Here is a 14965-nt window from a genome sequence, read left to right as displayed (position 1 = left end):
TAAGAAAATAAAAGATATCCGAATGCATCTTCATGTCCAGTAGCTTGATGCATAACTGACTTTAGGACAGTAAGGGAATACAAAAGGACAAGCCCCTCATCTTTGCTTGTGCTCTGAGGCTCAGTGACAAACCTGAACTGGAAAGTTCTCTTTGATATACACAAAAGGGAACAGCAGTGTCTTCCTCCCTTGTCTAACAAATCCTCTCACACAATGGCATGGAGGGATCTATCCCTGCTTTCTTCTTCCCAGAGCCTGGACCTAATTGCATTTAGATATATTATTTTCTCTTCTGTAAGCCAGAAACCCAACACTATCCCTTGCCCTTGTTGCATTTTGTAATGAAACTTTCTTTACTTCACTGACAGTAATTTAATTGTTGATGTCCTTGGCCTTTTATTAATCATCTCTACTGTGGTCAGGAAAGACAAGCTTTTTAAGTATTACTTTTGGCCCATAATTCCTAATCAGAGATGTATTTTTATTGTAGTTGGCTTGCCATCTTAAAAAGACAATTTTCAAAGCCCACAACTCCTTCTATTAGAAGTTTCCCTGTTAGGCATAACCTATAGGTACTTTTTAAAGTGTAGATAGATTTCACACAGCTAATTTTCTCCAGAACTGAGGTTCCATACATTCTATGTGGTTAAAAACTTTCTTCAAAGTGTATTATTATAATGTAATCTGTTATTGTGTAAGAAGCCTTATGTTTATCCCAAACCCCACCTTGGTGCATTTAAATGACTTATTTTTGTATGTGCACATACACGCAAAGAGGAAGGGAAAACAGAGGGGCAAATACCTTTGTGCTTAACCAGCCATAAAGAGGTAGTGTGCTCGTGATCCTGGTGGCGATAGAGAGGATACGTGATATACTCACTGAAGTGGTGCTGAGAGAGAACATGCCTTGCCATGTCCAAGGCTTGGCACATGTAGTGGAGTCCAGGGGATTCTCATAATGTAAGCACAGCAGCGAAGGGGCAATCAGTACACTCTGAAAGTGTCAGGAAGTGGCTGCATATTGACCCTTGACTAAGGAATAAAATGGTAAAGATGGTAAGTTAAACGGATTTCTCAGACAAAGATCCTCGTTTTACTTCTTGGTGTCTATATACAGGCTATCCAAAGTTTAATCTGTGTTATGTCATACTTTCTGCTTAAGGTTTTTGTTTTGTTTTTTTGCAGGGGAAGATTCGCCCTAAGATCTGTTGCCAATCTTCCTCCTTTTTTTTTCTTCCTTCCCCCCAACCCCCCAAAGCCCCAGTACATAGTTGTGTATAGTTGTAAATTCTTCTGGTTCTTCTATGTGAGCCAGCACCACAGCGTGGCTACTGACAAATGAGTGGTGTGGTTCTGTGCCCGGGAACCGAACCTGGGCCGCCAAAGCGGAGTGTGCCGAACTTGAACCACTAGGCCATCATGGCTAGCTCTGCTTAAGATTTTAATGTAACTTTGTAATTAAAGAATTTTTCATTATAATTCCCTAAAAATACTTAGAAATGGGAGCATGTTTCCAGATAAATACTATGAAAGTAATTACTTGGGAGACTTCTCCCTAATTAGCATGTATAGCAGGGCTACAGACAATGATGTAGATCCCACAATACTGATAATAGCATCCAAGAAGTGGGAAAAAGACTTGGGGGGGAACTAGCAATCAATAGTAGTCTTTTCTTCCAATAAATGGGACTTTTAAAAGTATTTTACAGTAATGTGTTTTCTACCATGGATCCATGCAAGATGGTTTGGCATCATTAAAGGACAGTGTTGGGCAGCAAGATCTCTGTGGTCCATTCCAGCTCTTCCATTCTGTAAGGTGGGGACGCACAGATGTTTCTCTATAGTGAATTTAGAGCACCAGAAACAATTACAAATGTGATTATGGACAATTTATTATTGTTATAATTTTTAATCTGTATATGTGTATGTGTGTATATCACAAAGCAAATTCCCAAAGAAAATATAACTATTTATGTCCTGAAACAAATTATGTGCATGTGTGTATCTGAGGGTAATGAAAGTCCCAGGTGTGGGGCTATTAGTGAAAATCTGTGCTTGAGAGCAGGTGCCTTCAGGTGTCTGCGTGCTAGATCTCATTTGAAACCACTGCAAAATAGGGAAATTTCCTCTAAAGTCAAAGTTAACCTTCACTGAGAGGTTGTTGAACAATTCCCTCCAAGATAACCTACCTCGTTATACTTCAGGGACGAATTTAGAATGCAGGTTTTGACTGGAGGTAGCATGTAGTGCACTCAACTTGCAATCAGAAGCCATGGCCTTCAGCCTCAGCTCTGCTACTTCTAAGCTGTGTGACCTTTGAATAGTAACTCAAGGCCTTTAAAAATTCCTTGAGTCTAACCTGCTTGTTTGATAGTGATTGAAAATAAAAATAATGGTGGCAATCTAAAAACACATAATTAACAGGACAAAAATGAGGTTTAAATCAATAACTACCCAAATGATATTGGGATCACTTTAATTAAGGCTATTCTAATTACCAATTCTCTACTACGGCTTACAGCCAAGCTCCTGGAAGAAGTGTCTATACATCATGCCTCCACTTCATTACCTCCCATTTCTCCTTAACTCGCTCCAGTTTCTCTCCTGTCCCCACCGCTCCGCCAATACTGATTTATCTAAGCTTTACCAATGACTTCCTTGTTGCACAGTCCAGTAGATACTTTTCAAATCTCTTGTTAGTTGACATTTCAACAGCATTGGCTGAAGTTCTTAACTCCCTCTTTGTTAAAGCTCTTACTTCTCTTAGCTTCTGGTACTCTGGTTTTCCTCCTAGCTCTCTGGCTTATCCTTGTCTTACTCTTTGGTGGGTTTATCTGATTCTTATTTGTTATTAATGTTAGATTAATAATCTGATTATTAATGTTGGGTTTCCTCAGGTCTTAGCCTTGAGCCCTTTATTAAATCTAAACTTCAATTACTCATCTATGTATTGAGGACTGACTAATATCTTCAGCCTCTGAAGATTCTCCTCTGACCTCCACAGATGTGACAATTTGCTGGAAATCTCCATTTTGCTACCTCACAAGCCCATCAAAGTGCCCTCCTTTACATTTCCTTTATAGCACTTATCAAAATTTTAATATGTATTTGTATTATTGTTGGATCAGTTTTAGTCTGGTCTGTTATACTGACACCCCTTGAGAGAAAAACATCTCTGTTTTCTTCAGCACCTTGCACATAGTAAATATGCAAATATCAACTCACTGCATTCAAGTATGTAGTGCTTTTCTGGCCCTCAAATACTTTTTCTCACCTTCAGGGATTTTTACTTGCTCTTGCCTCTATCTGAAATGCTTTTTACTCCTACTTTCATATGGCCAGCTTCTGCTCATCATTCAGGTCTCAGCTCAATGTCATTTCCTCAGGAAGACTTTTCCTAATGGTCTGATCTAAAGTTGTCCCCTCCTCTTACCCCAGTCATAGCACTTTGCAACATGGTGGGATCTTCTGAACTGGGCTCCTTCTTTATTTATCTCACTGATAGAGTGTCAGACTCCTAAGGGTATGGAGCTGGTCTGTATTGTGCACCAGGGCAACCCTTGTGCCTCACACATAGTAGTAACTCAAAAAACTTATTAAATGAATTTTTAAAAATAATTAATAAAAAGCTTCTTTAACCAAGTTGTAAAGACATTATATAAAAAAGTGAGAGATTATGTGTTATTGGGGGATATAGGATGATTTTTTGGAGGAGGAAACATTTCAGTTGTGACTTCTAAGATAAATAGGACTACAACTGTCAAAGCACTGTTGTGGGAGTATAGAATTCCAGACTGTAGGAAGAGCTGGAGCTAAGGTCCAAATTAGAAGAATTGAGGCTTTTTTCCCCTTTCATGGCAAATAGATCAATATGACTAGAAGATAAATAAAGCTCAAAAGATACATTGGGATTATATTGTATGAGGTTTTGCATTAGAGAAAGTGCACTAAGGAGCATTAAAAAAAAAAAGAACACAACTGCAGCTTGATCAGATCTGTGTTTAAAGAAGGAAAATCAAAAAGCAGTGTAAAGAATGAAAGCGTAAAGAGAGACCAGAAGTAGAAAGTTAGGGAACAATTGTAATTTGCCAGGAGAGGCGTCGAGTCTGAATTTGAGAAGTGGCTTTGAAGAAAGGAAAGAAGTGCAGATCAAGAGAATCCAGAGGATTTGTTTGCTGACTGCATGTATATGTAGAGTTGAGGATGAGAAGTTTGTAATCTGCTTTGATAGTAACATTATTTATGGCTCTAAGGAGCTCAGTAATTGGGGAAAGTCATGGTGGTTGTGGAGATGAATTATGGTTTGGAGATAATTTTCATGATCACTGGATACGTGAATAAAAAGTGCAGCTGATAGTTGAGTGTTTGGGTCTGGAATTCAAAGGAATGAGGGAGGCTAGAAATGAATATTTGGGAATCATCACCACATATATGGTACTTAAAACACAACAGTGGATGAAATTGCCCAAGGATGAGAAGAAAGGAAAGGATATAGCTAACAACTAACTGAATATTGGTGGAAGTTTATGTAAAAAGGAACTAGAAAAGAAAAAGCTCTGTGAGAGAATATACCAACAAAGAACGAGAAGAAAAAGCAAAATTCAGGTGAAATATATGGCTTGTGTTTCAATGAAAGCTTCTTACTACTCTTAGAAAGATGATTATAAAAGTTAGTGTCATATGGTGCAAATAGCTTTAAGTGATCAAATTATTCCTATTTACCTGTGAGAACTGATGAATTTTTAATGTCAGATGTAAAGGTGGTTAATTCTGCCAAAAATGCAGTAGAATATTGGACCTTTCCACTGGAACTTCAATGACATATCACTGTTGATGCGTTGTGTGCTAATCCTTATTTAATGCAGCCTTTCCAATGACAACTAGGAATCTCACTGATACACAGAATTTTAGAACACTTACTAACAATGTGTCATGTATAAAATTGTCAGAGCAGTGACTTTTGAACTTTATGATGAGAAATTTTTGCTTATATGCATTTTACATCTGTCCTGAAATTCTAAAAGTGAATGTGTGTGTGTGTTCCCCTGAATTTTAACTTGGGAAAAATCAAGGATACTCAATACAGTTTTTTAAGGCTGACACTGCAGATAAATTGCCTATTTGGGTTATAGTTATATTTCATCCTAGGGGAGCAGAGGACACAGATTCAGATGCATTCTGTTGTGATGATATCTTTGGTTGTGAATTCTTCCATTTGGAATTCATAATTACAATGTCCTCATACTTGAGGTTATTCTCAGCATTCAACCCTCTGATAAATCTTTCCTCACAAAACAGCAGCTGGTCCACTGGCAATGAACTGCTTTTGGTGACATAATTTCATGTTTTTTAGAGTCTCTGAAAGAGAGCAGCTGCCCAGAGCTTCAGAAGCATTGTTCATGGGGAACGTTGCTTACATTTTCTCTAGGGACAAGGAGGCTGTGTGGGGTGACAATAAGTGAGAATTGTCAGGTAAGTAACCATCTCATGGAAAGTGCCCCTTTGCTGGTTTTAGTCCCCAAGCTTAGTAGAATTACAAGCATTGTTAGCAAGGGAAAAAACCCAAAACTTGGTAATGAGGTGATCTGTGTAGACCAAGCAAGAAAAATCAGGTGTGTCTAAAGTCTTTTTTAATTCAATCTTTAGATGAGACTGTGGTAGAAAAAGAAAAAAAATAATAAAACAGATAGAAAAATTTAGGTGTTCTGAAGGCAGAAGCTAGTACTCCAAATGGAATTAGTTCTCTTAGCACACTTTCAGGGTAGGTTTTATGAAAATCTATTTGTTTTGCACAGAGGAGAAACAATTTACATCTGACCTTGTAGTGGAGAAGGACTGCTGGTTTTAGGACAGCAAGGATTGAATGCGAAGCATAGAATTATTACTCTAACCCATGCTATTTTGAACATCTTGTAAATGATTAGGGCCACAGTTTTTCTGACCCAAGGGAATAACTTGCTTTCAAAATCCCCTGGCAAATCCTGCCTTGTTGGAAGTGGTTAAACAAGGAATGATTGGATACATTGTCTACAACAGTCCTTTATGAGACAGAAACAATTTTGTGTTGACCTTGCCCAAAATCACCACAGCACACAACTGTAGGAAATCAAAGTGACAGGAACAAATATAAAGGGAGATCTTTTGTGATGATGAAATAGTTCTGTATTTTGATTGTGGTGGTGGTTACACAAATCTACACATGTGATAAAATGGCACAGAACTATATGTAAACGTTGTATCATTGTCAATTTCCTAGTTATAGTTTCCTCACGTAACCATTGGGGAAAACTGGATGAAGGGTACACAGGGCATCTCTGTACTATCTTAGCAACTTCCTGTGAATCAATAATTGTTTAAAAACAAAAAGTTAAAAATAAACATAATAAAAATAAATGGAAAAAATACCAAAAACTCTTCCTACCACATTTCACATGGCTGGCTCTTCCTCATCCATTAGATGTCAATTTATCATGTCCATAGAGAGCACTTGACTAATGCCTCTGCCTAAAGTAGCTTCCTTCCATCCTCCATTTTACCAATATTTTTCTTTATCTCAGCCCCCTGCATTTCTCCTTCATAGCCCTTCTTAGCATATTTGTAATTATATATTCATTGGTATTGTAGGGGAGCAAATTTTGCTGTTCCAAAATGTGTCTCTTGGGCATGAGGATTATTTTAGGCTGATTATTTTTAAGAAATGGAAGACTCAGGAAGTTTTTTTTACCTCCCCTTTAACTACCCAAAAGAATTTAGATAGCTCCCTTCCTGGTACAGGCTCCCTATCACCAAAGATAACTTTGTTTTGTGTAAGAAAGACTTCATTTGGCATGGCAAACATTTTTTTACCAAACATTTGCTCTATCTTCCTGTGACTTGTCTTCCTCCCCTTTGATGTCTCAAACCCCTACTCCCTTCTCTGTAGCTCAAACTGGCATATAAGCCTCAATTGCCTGACTGCTGGTGGGCCTCATATTCTTATGGAACCCCCATACGTATGAAACTATATTTTATTTTCTCCTGTTAATCTGTCTCATGTCAATTTAATTCTCATGCCAATTTAATTCTTAGACCTGTAAGAAGAACCTAGAAGCATAGAGGAAAACTTTTCCCTCCCCAACAGTCTTTTTTTTTTTTTAAAGATTTTATTTATTTATTTATTTTCCCCCAAAGCCCCAGTAGATAGTTGTACGTCATAGCTGCACATCCTTCTAGTTGCTGTATGTGGGACGCGGCCTCAGCATGGCCGGAGAAGCGGTGCGTCAGTGCGCGCCCGGGATCCGAACCCAGGCCACCAGCAGCGGAGCGCGCGCACTTAACCGCTAAGCCACAGGGCCGGCCCAGCCCCAACAGTCTTATTGTTTGATAAATGTCTTCTCATTCTCCATTAAACAAATATATGTTGAGAACCTACCATGTACCAAGCCTCATTTCAGATACTGAGGATACATCAGAAAACCAGTCAGAAAGGATCCCTGGCAGACAGATAAGGTCCCTTCTCTCATAGAGCCCACATTCTAGTAGGGAAGGATGACAATAAACAAGTAAATACGTAAATAACTAAGAAAAATATCAAATAGCAGCACATTTTGCAGAGAAATAGAAGATGGTAATATAATAGAGAATTATTAGATGGCTACTTAACACCGAGTTAATAAACTGTGCCACCTTTCAGTGAGGTAATGTTTGAACAGAGACTTGAATTATGGAGGAGTTTGCCATGTTAAAATCTGAGTGGTGTAAGGTAGAGGTAAGGGGAGTACTTTCTAGGCAGAGGGAAAAGCAAGTACAACTTGCTTAGACTGGGAAAGACCTTGGTGTTTTCAGTGATTAACAAGGAAGCCAGTGTATATGGAGTGGAGTGAGTGAGAAGGGATTCTAGGAGATCAAGTCAGAGAGGCAGGAAGAAGCCAGATCATATAGGATTTTGAATGCCAGGGTAAGAGGTGTACGGGAAACCAATTAGAGTGCTTTGAGCTTTCAGTTTTGTCCGTTTTTGCTCACTGTGGATGCAAACCCGTGTCTGAGATATGATAAGCACTATTTTTGATGACATATTAATTAAAGTACTAGGCCTCTTGAGAAATACAGAACCTTATCCCCTTTGGCTAACAGTTTCTTTTAAACCTTCTGCCAGCCTACTTTTGTGTTCTGAAAGTGAGAGGACAAGTTCTAGGATTTCTTCAACAGCTGTGGTGGCCACAAAGAACTTTCACTTAGTGGCCATAGGTAGACTTTAGATGTGTCTGAAAAAATACTTCCAGATGGCTCTAGAGATACACTTCTGATGGTTTTGCTTATATTAGGTCTTTCTGGAAGACCTTGAGAACTGTTCAACCTGGGAATGCCACACCCAGCTCCTGTACTCCCTACCTTATAGCACATGCTCTGTAGCTTCTGCACACATCCAGTCCATCAACACTTGTTTATTGAGCTCCTACTGTGTTCCAGGCAACTCTTTAGGAACTAGGAAGACAGTGAATAAGTGTACAAACAAGGTATTGTTCTGATGGAGCTCGTGTTTCATTAGGGAGAGCCAAGCAATATAAAATAAAATTAAACAGAAACCAAAAAAGAAAATTTCTGATAACAATTGTTCTTTCACGAAAATAAAACCAGTTGATGTTATAGTTATTGGAGGAGGAGAGGACTATTTTAAACGAGGGAGATGTGTAGTTCAGGGATGGCCTCTCTGAGGGACTAACATTGAAGTTGAGAATACCTGAGATAAAGTATCTACTTCCCCCCAAATCAGCTGTTCTGGTTAAAATGAAAGAGTAAGCACAATCAGAGCACAAGCCAGGGAACATTCACGTTTGTGTTTTAAGTTCTCATCTAAGTCTCCTTTAGAATGTTTGAAACAAGTACTGAGATGCCACTTGATTAACACGATTACAAGACTATTTCTGCCATTGATGTGCAGAGATTAGAAGCCTAGCAGAGTCCCCTTGGTCATCTGTACCATCCTTTCAAAGTGACCATTTGCTTGAGGGGATCGAGGTGCAATGATGACAACTTGGATAAGGCTCCTGTTCAAAAATCCCTTAAATGCTACTGAGGAGAATGCATAACAAATCTTAAAGGTGGCACTGTTGAATAATGTATTTGCAAAAAGAAAATTCTGACATAAACATAGGCAGTTTTTAGATATTCTGAATATTCTTGTTTGTGCTTTTGTTATTGTTTTGTTTTTGTTTTTATATCAGGATTTGATTGCATTGGAAGGAGCAGTTTCAGCCACCATCAAATAAGGCCTACATGGTCCCAATATAGGGAGATTCCTGGAAGAAACTACGTGGACTGCTAGAAAGAGCATGGCTATAATGACAGACCTGACTTTATGGCTTAGCCACTTACATGCCATATGTCTGTGGGAAACTTATGAAACTCTTTGAGCCTCTGTTTCCTCATCTGTAAAATGGTGATGATTATATCTACGTCATGGGGTTATAAAGATTAGAGGTAATGGCCATAAAAACCCAGTTACCCTACTTGGCTCATAAAAGTCACTCCATGAAAGATAGCCATTGTATCAATCCTGATTCTTGATTAAGGCTTCTTGATCACTTTCCACGTATGGCCTTTAATGTGTGACAGTTATTTGAGAATCTGCAAGAGTATCACATATGATCAGACTCTGACAAGCTACAGTGAGGGCATATTTGCAAACATGGGAATCCTGGAATTGAGACGATTGACTGTAGAGCCTTTATATTGGTTCTTGTTAAGGGCACTTATGATTTCCCCCCCAAGTCTCACTGTAAGACCAGTACAATTAAAATCACTCACTGGGCATATCCTCTTATTTCTTGACTACTGTGCTAAATTATATATTAAAGTTATTGTTCGTTTACATGAATTTAAGGTAAAAATACTTCAAGTAAAAATACATTCTTAGCTTTGCAGATGGTTGATACAACCCATTATTGGACCAGAAGGAATTATTTGGGCCTCCTGCTTCTCAGATCCCAGTTCCTAGAAAAATGTTTTGGAGAATTTGCTGTCACTCCTTTAAGGGTAAATTATGGTTATTGTTTTAAATGCCTCAGTCACTGAGTTCTAACCTTGGGAATCTTCAAGAGGAATTTGTGGGCTGTATCTTTGAAATAAAAAGTTGGAGCAAAATAATTATATAATTACCTTTTATTGGCCTTAGTTACTGTGTACCAGGTCTATGCTAAGTGCTCAGTTTTGGTTATAATCTCATTTAATCCTCATAGCAATCCTTTGGGGTAGGTACTATTATTGTCCCTATCTCATAGACGATAAAACTGATGATCAAAGATTTGCAATGACTTTGCTAAAGGTCACAGCTAGTTAGTAGCTTATCAAGGGTAGAATAAATATTTGTCCACTCTAAGATAGATCTCAGGAAAATGGTTAAGCACAAGGTTTTCAATGGCTTGATTTGATTTGTATTAATTCTGCAGATTCTTGAAAGGACTGTAGGAGGCGTATTGAAGGTTGCGTTTCTCCAAGAAGTATGTGGAGTGAGGACATGTAATTGGGGTCTGGGACCTGTGAAAAATGCCAAGTGAAAAAATTTTGTTTTCCCACTACATCCTAGTTGAAAAGGGGTCAAGTTGAGGTGTGAAGGGAGATCAGACATACAACCCACCTTAAAATTTCTCCCCATTCCTCTAGAGACTGGTGTAAAATCTGGGGACCTTTCTGTCTAAAAAAAAAAAGAGGCAGAATGGGCTCATTCAGAACCAGAGAGACTACGAGAGAGAGAAAAATAGATATCAACAGATAAATTGAGAAAGTAGGCAAATGAAATGTGGATCCTCTCTATTTATATAAATCTAAAATTGTGCTTGGTCAAAAGTCACTGATAAAGGCTTCATCATGGACTCCATGTAAAGGTGATCCAGTAATGTGCCATCTGAGAAGTTTGTCAAGTGTTTGATTAGTATGCTAGATATTTTGGTAGTGCTGAGGATTATTAGGCAACCAGAAACAGCCCTAGCCCTCATGGATCTCGTGCTCTAATGGGACAGATAGACAAACCAACAGACAGTTTCAATACAGAGTGGTATATAATGTAGGATGTACAGGGGGTTATGGAAGCTCACAAGAAAGAAGCCAAACTTTTTTGTAGATCCTGGAAGGGTTATTGGAAGAAGATTCTTTAAAACTGGGGCCTGAAAGATGAGTAGAAGTTAGTCAGTCTAGCAATGTGAACAATTGGGTGTGTGCATGGGAGTGGGGAGTGATTGGCATATTGGTTTCTTGGCTCCTGGGGACATACCAGGACAAATGAAAAATACAGCACCTCCTCCCCCAAGCCCTGGAAGAACAGGACCCATATTGGTTTATACACGACTGAGCTCACTGCATCTCTACATGCATCTCCAGTCACACCTTTGGGGGAAAGTAAGGAGACTTTGTATGTCTAGCCCTTTAACAGGGGGTGTGATGAATGTTTTCAGAACAGGAGAGGACAGAGGCTAGTTCTTTGAGTAAAGGGAAAATAAATGGCCCTAATCTTGTGAGGGAGATGGTAACTTTTCTTAGAGACAGATAGACCCAGAGATTGGGGTTTATATGAATGCTAGGGGACTGACGTTTCACTCTAGTACAGCACTCCTGCGAGGTGATGGAACCTCTGAGTAAGTGGTGTATGGATACATGGATGGAGTGGGGGAAGCATAGCATGTGGTCAGGAAGGAGCACTAAGCTTCTTGGCCTTGATAGCTAAGGTGGAGATCCCTTTGCTCATTCTCATCATAGAAATATTGGTGCTTTCCATGTTAAATGGACCATATGAATTTGGATAATGAGCATTTCTAGGATGACCACCATAACTAAGATCAAGGCCCCTCTCATGATTTTTCAGCACAAAGTAAACCTGGGATTATTGCAAACCCAGTGTAGTTAGAAAAGGGGTTCAAACAATGACTGAGATTGAATTTCCCGGTAGCCAGGATAGGTGTTTAAACCAGATTTAATTTGAATTAGGGAACTAAAAAAAATGGAATTTATTTTTGTTCCAAAAAGTTGGTATAATTCACATCATACATTATATATATTATAAGACCCAAAAGCAAGAGTGAACACAGCATAGGTTGTGAACTGAAAGTAATTCAGAAACTTATAGGTACAGAGTCATCTAAACTAAAAACTGACACATTATTTGGTAGCAAACTAAGAGAGAAAGGAGGTGAAAATTATCTGGGTAAGCACATCTCAGGCCTAAGAAACATCATGTGCAAAATTAGTAAGAGAGAGAGTATGGCATGTTTGAGTAGCTTAAAGAAATGTGGTATGCCTGAAGTGCCAGTAGCAGTTGGACAACCATGTCTGACTTACAGAAGAGAGAAAGAATTGGGTTGGAGATTTTGTATTTTTCAGCATATACATGGTAATAGAAACCATGAGAATATTTGGAAAGAGGAAAAGGACCTAGGACAAAAGTATCAAAATCTGTAAATGGGCAGAGAAGGGAAGCCTCCAAAGGAGATAAAGAGACAGAGACCAGAAGAATAGGAAACAAACAGGAGAATGTAGAATCATGTGTGCCAAGAAACAAATGTTTTCAAGAAAGGATTGTTGACCTAGTCAACTCCTATAAAGGGCTCAAATAAGGCAAAGAATGTAGCCTGTGTGTTAGATTTAGCAGTTACAATGATTTGGTGACCTCAGCAAGCACAATTCTCGTGTTGTAGTTAAGGCACAAGACAAATTACAGTGGGGTTTGGAGTGGATAGGATTTGAGGACAAAGAGACAGAAAATGTAGTTCACTTTTCAAGAGTTTTGACTGGAAAGCAAAGTAAAGAAAAAATATAACTGGAGAGTGATGCAGGTTTCAAAATTGCAGTATTGAGGGGCCGGCCTGGTGGCGCAAGCAGTTAAGCGTGCACGCTCTGCTGCGGCGGCCCGGGGTTCGCCAGTTCGGATCCCGGGCATGCACCGAGCACTGCTTGCCAAGCCATGCTGTGGCAGCGTCCTATATAAAGTGGAGGAAGATGGGCATGGATGTTAGCCCAGGGCCAGTCTTCCTCAGCAAAAAGAGGAGGATTGGCTGATGTTAGCTCAGGGCCGATCTTCCTCACACAAAAAAAAATTGCAGTATTGAGACCATATCTCCAGTATTTATAACAAAATTATAATTTCCTGTCCTAAAATGGAAATTTCTAACGAAAAAGCATCATTTTTTATAGTGCGACTATTATGTCTATGTGTAAATTAAAGAAATGTAGTAAGAATCTATTATGTGTATAATCTTACACTAAGTGTTATTGGAAAGAATGCATTTATTCAACCTAGATTTATTCAACATGCACTATATGCCAAATACTGTATTGGTTGCTGGTAGACATGGAGAAGCAGAAGACAGTGTCATCACTCTCACCAAGTTCAAAGGCTATGTGGGATAGAGTTGTGTATCAGAGGTCCCAGCTTCCATATAAACCATATTCACTCCTTGAATTTAGACATGGCTGGGCTTGAACTTTGGTCTAGTTGAAACATAATTCCAGAAGTCTATATACACAATGATATTAAAGTTGTGAGTGTGTGATAGAACCCAGAGAGTAGCAGATTGCTTGTCTCAATTCTGATTCTCTAGCCTATTTCAGCAAATTGATTTCTGAGCTCATACTTAGAGGAGGCTACAGGAAGAAACTGAAAAAGCTGTTAACACAAGTATACAAGAATGAGGACTCTGGAAAACATGGAGCAGCCTCTAACACGTCAGTATCCGTTGTGATTGATGGGAGAAAAGCCAGAGAGTAAGAGGAAGCCACGTGGTAGCTATCATATAGTAGCAGAGGTCTCATTAATAAGCACCCATGAACTACTCCACTGGTACTTTCAGATATAATTGAGGGCAGGCTGTAGAGGTCTGGAATTGGAATTAGTAGATTAAAAAAAAGAACCAGTTAAAATATAGCTTACTCTTGTTATTTTGATTCCAATTAAGTATAAACTCAGAAACATGGGCCACACATGCAAACAAATAACCACAACACACAGCAGAATGAAATGTATATTAGGAAGAGGTGCAAAGTACCTATGAGAATGAAAAAACCGCAGGATGTAATTGCAAATAGATGAACAGAGAAAGCTTTATGAAGGATGTGGCATTTGGATATAGTAGAGAGAGAGGATTATTTCTTGCGATTTTATAATCTAGTTATAAAAGCATTGCACATAATCTGCACCAAGTAAATCATTGTTACAGGAAGCCATTTTGGAGCAAATTGAGTCAACCCAGAAGGAGGATATGAATGGGAGAAGTGGGGTTAATTTGGGAATGCTTCCTGACAAGTGCTTCATACACTGAAAGGATGTTCTGTCCTAGGATGACACTAGGAGGAATTGCTTCATAGAACAGAAAGCAATGAATTGATTGTAACTGGAATGTGGGAAGCAGGCCCCCTGAATGGAATTTGAATTTACCTCTGAAAACTGCTATTTGACCTCAACATTTTAGAACCTAAAATATACTCATATTTTTTAACCTTTTCCTGGATTTCATTCATCTTTAAACCATATCAAAATCGCAAACTCATTTCTATTTGCATTTGTGTTCCCGGGATAAAGCCTTGATTCATAGCACAGAATAAGAATCAGACCAAGTAATATTTAGAATATAAGGTTTTATATTTTCTAAGACTTAAGGGTTTTTAATTTAGAAAATGTTCCTATGAGATGTTGATTTTTTTTAACTTGCATTTACATTTAAATTGGAGTTAAGCTACTTTTCCCTATTCAGGGATAAACCCTTTAAGATAATTTATATGCATTTGTAAATGTGCATGGAAGATTAATACAGACCTGAATGTTTAAAATTTTAAAATAACCTCACTAAATTTATAAATTTTAATTTTAAAGGAAATTTTTAGAAGTTCAACTAGCTATTTATAGCAACTGATCATATTTAATTAAGATAAAGGCCAGTTCAAAGTAGCTTTATTTTTTTGAAAGATAGCCAAACATTTGAGGCAAATTTCATTTGAGATC

At 38.4% G+C, this 14965-nt stretch overlaps 1 long non-coding RNA gene across 20 annotated transcripts in view; it reads left to right on the top strand.

Moving 5' to 3' along the window:
- Nucleotides 1-14965, top strand: part of LOC131400139 (uncharacterized) — a 92602-nt gene that overhangs the window by 40996 nt on the left and 36641 nt on the right. For 18 of the 20 annotated variants that reach the window (XR_009217325.1, XR_009217312.1, XR_009217329.1 and 15 more), the window contains 3 exons: nucleotides 5354-5472; nucleotides 9204-9459; nucleotides 9896-10014. This is a non-coding gene — a long non-coding RNA (uncharacterized LOC131400139). The remainder of the gene's footprint in view (nucleotides 1-5353; nucleotides 5473-9203; nucleotides 9460-9895; nucleotides 10015-14965) is intronic. The other 2 variants (XR_009217313.1, XR_009217318.1) reach the window with 2 other exon arrangements.

Source organism: Diceros bicornis, chromosome X (assembly GCF_020826845.1).
Source record: "Diceros bicornis minor isolate mBicDic1 chromosome X, mDicBic1.mat.cur, whole genome shotgun sequence".
NCBI classification, from domain to species: domain Eukaryota; kingdom Metazoa; phylum Chordata; class Mammalia; order Perissodactyla; family Rhinocerotidae; genus Diceros; species Diceros bicornis.
The sequence above is the reverse complement of the archived record's forward strand: the minus strand, read 5'-3'. Positions and strand labels throughout refer to the sequence as shown.